The sequence below is a fragment of the Benincasa hispida genome, chromosome 8 (genome assembly GCF_027475165.1).
Source record: "Benincasa hispida cultivar pf3 chromosome 8, pf3_genome.v1.1, whole genome shotgun sequence".
NCBI classification, from domain to species: Eukaryota; Viridiplantae; Streptophyta; class Magnoliopsida; order Cucurbitales; family Cucurbitaceae; genus Benincasa; species Benincasa hispida.
Genome location: NC_143485.1, coordinates 34095368 through 34101610, shown reverse-complemented (window position 1 = coordinate 34101610; position 6243 = coordinate 34095368). Strand labels below are relative to the sequence as shown.

General features: G+C 38.0%; 1 non-coding gene across 1 annotated transcript; it reads right to left on the bottom strand.

The window, feature by feature from the left end:
• Positions 1-4875: 4875 nt before the first annotated feature.
• LOC120084258 (small nucleolar RNA R71) lies at positions 4876-4982 on the bottom strand. Its single transcript, XR_005483624.1, has one exon. It is a non-coding gene; the product is annotated as a small nucleolar RNA R71 (small nucleolar RNA).
• Between the last annotated feature and the right edge of the window lie 1261 nt (positions 4983-6243).

The window sequence follows — 6243 nt, the reverse complement described above, 5'->3', positions numbered from 1 at the left end:
CAATTGTATAATGGATGTTGACATTGCTGAAAAAGTAAACAAATTATTAGAGAAATGATTTAACTCTATTTAATCCAATTTATTTAGCAAAAGTAATGTACCTGTTCTCTTATTCTTTTGCTATGATAATTCAGTGAGTCAGAATAGCCCCTACCGAAGGGCAGTCGACTACTCTTTCACTGAATCAAGACATTCTTGACTAAATACTAATACCAGAATAACTCTTATCCTTATAGTACTTAGTTACCTTTATTTGGTCAAGATATTTACTAATACTTAGTAAGTCTTGTAAGTGTATACCTACAACTTTTGAATTACAGAGATCAGAATCAAAACAAGCCCAAAAAGGAGAAACAATTGTTTGAAAATAGACCTAAGTAACCCTATCCATTTTTGGAGTTCATGGTGTTCCAAATCCTATGTTACAACCCTTTGATGGGATAGCAAATGTTGCATAAAGCCAACCAGTAGACGCAACATAGGAATCTCACAGTGTTACCTAATGGAAGAAACTGTAGGACGTGTTGACACACACCCACTTACTATGAACTACTTCCCTTATTCATCTTGTTATTGACCCATGCAAACACTTTCTGAAGTTAGGTTTCCACTAATAGCAACTCAAAGTCGAGCATGGATCTCACGGTGTGAACTCTTAGGGACGTGAGAGCTAGAAATAATATATCTCATATACTATTATTCTCCTACTAAAGTGTTCTATTTAATAAAAGATTTGGTATTGACTTGGTTATTAAATGGCTAATTTTAAACAACCTAAGTCTAGGTGATTTTTCCTAGTATAACTTTCATATCGGGATTAACATATGATGCCTAGGTGATAAACCAATTTTATTACCTTACACCATTCACGCATGCTCATAAACCTAGGGTTATTGACTTAGATGCTAGTTTGATCTCCAAGTAGGAGGTGTTCCGTAAACCGTCAACTTAAGTATGCCCAACCTTAGACAAGATCTCCCTAGGTAAGTAAACAACTCTTTACAAGTAATCGACCTATTCTAACTCTTCAAAAGGTGATTGAAAATGCACTGGTTAACCCTAGGTGAGCATGAATCTAATCTTTGTTATAGATTTTAAAAGTATAGGTTATTTTATAACAATTATAAAATAAACTATAACATTTATAACCCTAGAACATTCATCTATAACATGCTTCCTTAAACAAACATACTTTAATATAACACTTATATTAAAACTAAGTATGCATACTATATATATTATAACACTTATAATATATATCAAATGCATGCCACATGCTTATCCTATGGTGGGGTTTTATAAAAAACTATATAGCATAATTTATGCACACGTAATAAAATAATATCATACAATAAATGCATAATAAATAAACAACATTAAAGTGGACTGGTTTTGGCATTAAAAACAAACAAACAACTAAGATATTACAAAAAACAATAAATAGCTCCCTTGAACCGACTTCAAACTCTTTGAACCAACCCAAATTGGCCAAAAACCACTCAAACCGACTCAGAAACTCCAAGAACCAGGTTAAATCGGTCAAATCGGCTCAACCAAGTCAATTAGACAGGTCCAAATCATCTGAACCGGCTGGTCAACGCGCATGTGTGCGAAGTTAGCGGGTGGAGTGGCGGGCGTGCGGGCGGGAACCGGAAGTGAGTGCATGCACGGGTGAACAACGAATCGGATCATGAATGGGTCGGGTCGGGTCGTGGAGACAGCTGACGCACGTGGGGAAGCTCACCGAACTAGGTCGGGTCGTTAGGTTCCTGAGTCTACTTGGGTCTGAGAGCTAAATCCGTGTCTGTACTGATTTTCTTCTCTAAATTGAAGTTGTCCTCTTTGCCGGAACCAAACAATTACAACTTAAGAACAACACTAAAGACTCTAGCAAATTTACAGACCCTTTGCCACACATTAATGCTTATAAACATGTGAGCAATTACAAATTTCAACAAGAAATTAAAAGAAAAACAAATTCCAAAATCGTAATATATCCACTTTAGCCCACAATTCAATCAATATATGGAAAAACACCCACCAAATGCAATAGAACGTTATAAGCATGTTCTGATACCAATTGTTGGAATATAAAGAACAACATGCATAGCGGAAGCAAGGATCGATAACGTTCTAATTACATTAACACTAAGAATAAGCATGCATAAAGGGTTAGAAAATACAACCTTTGAAGAATCCACCACAATCTTCCTCTCCTCCTCGATTGACACCACCAACGGTAAATCCTCGCTATTCTCTGGTTGAAGAACATGGTGGTGGGACCGTTTTGTTAGTGAAGACAAGGGAATTTCACTTTAGTAAAATGAGAGTAAAGAGATTTTGTATGGAAGATTAAAGTTCAAAACTTAACGAAGCAATAGCTTTTTCACATTTGAAAAACAAAACAATTTAAAGACAAATTAAATGCAAAATTCTATCTTGCATGTCTTCCACCTCAAACTCCACTAGCATGAAAGTTTTAGGTGTCAAGCTTTAGAAGTGTCACTTCAAAGTCCACTTAGTTAGTGGGGAAATCCAACAATTGGATTTTTCCACCGACTAATTTAAAAATAAATAAAATCAATTTTTTTAATGAAAATCATTTTCATAATTTAGAAAATATTAAAAAAATAAATTTAATATCACACATTAAATTGTTTTTTTACACCTAATTTTGATTAATCATATTAATTAAGTTTAAAAAACACTTTCATGCTAATAATCAAGAATACTCTAAAAAATAATTAATTAATAAATAAATTATTTAATTTTAAATTACATCTCATATAAAATACAATTTTCTCTTAAACCCGATTTGAACATTTCAAATTCTCACTTCACCTAGTTCTTCAATTTTGTCTGTAGTGAGCAAGGGAGACCCGATGGACTTACAGATCATGGGCTCCAACGATCCAATACTAATCGGTCAAACTCATTAACCTAGTTAATCAACGTTCGTTAACTAACAGGACTGTCCACTATAGCATGTAGTTGCACTCCCCTTACTGTAAACATATTATGTATCCATTTGATATAACCGTCATCAATAAGTTGATCCTTCACAGGTTGTTCGTAACCTCAGCCAGGTCAAATACCAAAATACCCCTAAGTTACATCTTTTCTCCTTAAGTACCACTGTCCCTCTAATGAACAATTGATTTAGGATCATAATCACTAAATCCATTCCCTCTCAGATCGGTGGACACTATAACCATGGGGAGGATGGGCTCGGTGGAGGTGGAGGAATGGGGTCACTGATCTCAATGGAAGGTAGAAGAATGGGGTTCTAGAACTCGGTGGAAGGTGGAGGAATGGGATCATAGGACTCAACAGATGGTGGATGAATAAGGTCCTGGAACTCAGTGGAAGGTAGAGGGATGAAGTTAGGGAACTCGGTGGAAGGTGAAGGAATGGGGTCACGGGAGTCAGTGGAAGGCGAAGGAATGTGGTCACGAGACTCAGTGGTAGGTGGAGGAATGGGGTCACTATTCTCAGTGAAAAGTGGAAGAATAGGGTCAATAGTCTCGATGGATTCCACGCCTAAACCCTATATCATTTACGAAGTACGGTAGATCAAACACAACATGATATAGACTTACATTAGAATAAGTTTAAGATGATATTACGTACCTAACACAATAGTTGTAGTAGGTTGGTGATTGTTTGTACATCGGCTTGAAGGACACTCAAGTTAAACTTTACATCTTTCAAGTCTGACTGTACATCGTCCAATTTATGCTCCATCATAGATACTCTCTGGTCTATATCATAGAGTGATATGCAAATGCCCACACCCTTCATGGGCTCAAAATGGGATGTCTTCGGTCGAGGCGACACTCGCTCCTTAATTAGGAGCACATGCTCGTCAGTAGGGAGCTCGTGAGACTCGTTGTGAGGAGGGTGAATCTCAAGATTGTCGGTAGGGAGCTCGTGAGATAATGTCCTTGGAGTTCTGACTCGTGAAACCGACGCTCGTAACTCTCGTATTCACTGGAGTTACTATGAACATCCTTATCATGGTGTGATCTATGTGTCTCTAAGGAGCTCGTCTTGGCATCAATGTGCTCATATATGGGTCGTTCATTGACCCCAATGTCCTGATAACTGGTAGAAATACAAGTTATTACAGCTCAAATTAGTAAAACAATGAGAGAAAGCGATGATAAAATAGGCAATATCATGTCTGAAAGCGCCAAACTGAAAGGAATTGCGATCGCTAATGCTTATCGCATAAAAGTAGTTAATTTGCCTATTTTGTGCAGGTACAATGCGATGGCGCATATGAAATTGCGATCCAAGGGCACAATGCGACAGCGCGCTTGAAGTTGCGATCGTAAGTCATGCGATTGTGAGAAGTTTCTCAAAAATTGATCGCATAAAGACCTCGCATCAAGGCGACAACATAATAAATCGTGATGGGACGTAAAGCTGATAACGGTCGATTTCGAATTCAGTTGACAAGCCATTAAAAATCATACTGTTGCAAGTACATTAAACTTTTAGTGACTTTTAAACGGTGCAACAAAGTAGGGAAATTAATGTTGCCCATCATTGCAATCATTAGTAAGAAAAGAATTGGATGGATCAAGGTTCGAGATGAAGCCAGTAATGTTACAAATGAAACAAACAGCAGGACAGTTCGGAGGACGGCGTGGTGAAGATCCGCACGCCCATCTACGAAGCTTCATTGAAATTTGTAACACTTTTGTGTTCCCTAATATTTTCCCAGAAGAGGTTCGACTTATGCTATTTCCTTTTTCACTATGTGATAAAGCAAGAAAATGGGCTTACTCTCTCGAACCAAGAGAGATAACTTCATGGGAACAAGTTGTGGAAAAGTTTATGAAGAAATATTTCCCTCCCACAGAGAATGCCAGAAGAATGAAATTGATCACCAATTTTGAACAAGAAGAAGATGAATTGTTCAGTGACGCATGGGCAAGATTCAAGAGACTAGTACGCGACTGCCCACACAATGGATTGTCGGATTGCCTCCAAATGGAGATTTTCTATCATGGACTAAATTCTGCATCGCAGACAGCTGCCAATGCAGCAGTAGTAGGAGGTCTGCTGGACAAAATATTTGATGAGGCAAATAATATTCTTGATCGCATCTCGAAAAACCACGAAGATTGGTAAGAAAGAGATCAAAGAGCAAAACCTAGAGAAGGTAATGCAAGTAATGGTGCCATCGCATCATTGCAAAATCAGATGAATGCGATGATAAATTTGTTGTAAGGCATCGCAATAAACAATTCCGGAACTCAAAATGGGCAGGTCAATGTGATAGAGCAAACAAGCACTAGCTGTGTTACATATGAAGAACTGCATTCTGTTGAGGAATGTCCACGAAATCCTCAATCAATCTACTTTGTCAAAAACAATCCTTTTCAAACACTTATAACCCAGGGTGGTGAAATCACCATAATTTTGCTTGGAAAAACAACCAACAATAAGGCAGCCAACCTTTGGCTCAGAGAGAAGGACCACCAGGATTTTTCCAAAGAACTAACGAACAACAGCAATAGCAAGCCAGCAGCTCTCAAACACCACCACCATCATCCTTGGAGAACTTGTTAAAGCAATACATTGAAAAGAATGAAACAGTCATTCAAAACCAAGCTACGTCCATCTGCAATTTGGAAATTCAAATAGGACAAATTGCAAGAGAGCTAAAGAACAGACCTCAAGGGACATTGCCTAGCTCAACTGAGTTGCCACGCAATCCAGGGAATACAGGGAAAGAACACTGTCAAGCAATCACCCTAAGAAGTGGAAAGACGATGGTAAAAGTCAGGAAGAAGCCTAGCAAGACCGATTCAAATGAGCAACCTGCGATGGAATCAAAGAAACCATTGCCGCAATCTAAGTCAAAAGAGTCTGAGACTATGGAACCTAAAGATGCGGTCACCTTTAAGCCTCCAGACCATGGAACAGTGAAAGTATAGCTACCTCCATTTCTTCAAAGACTGAAAAAGAAGTAAAATGACGAAGGTCAGTATCATCGCTTCCTGGAAATATTAAAATAGCTACACATCAATATTCCATTTATAGAAATGATAGAGCAGATGCCGGTGTATGCCAAGTTTTTGAAGGATATTGCTTCGAAGAAGAGAAGCACAGAAAAATTCACCACGGTGGCATTAACGCAAGAATCAAATACTATAATCTCACCAAAGATGCGCGACCCAGGCAACTTTACAATACCATGCTCAATAGGAGAGATCTACATTGGTCAAGCAT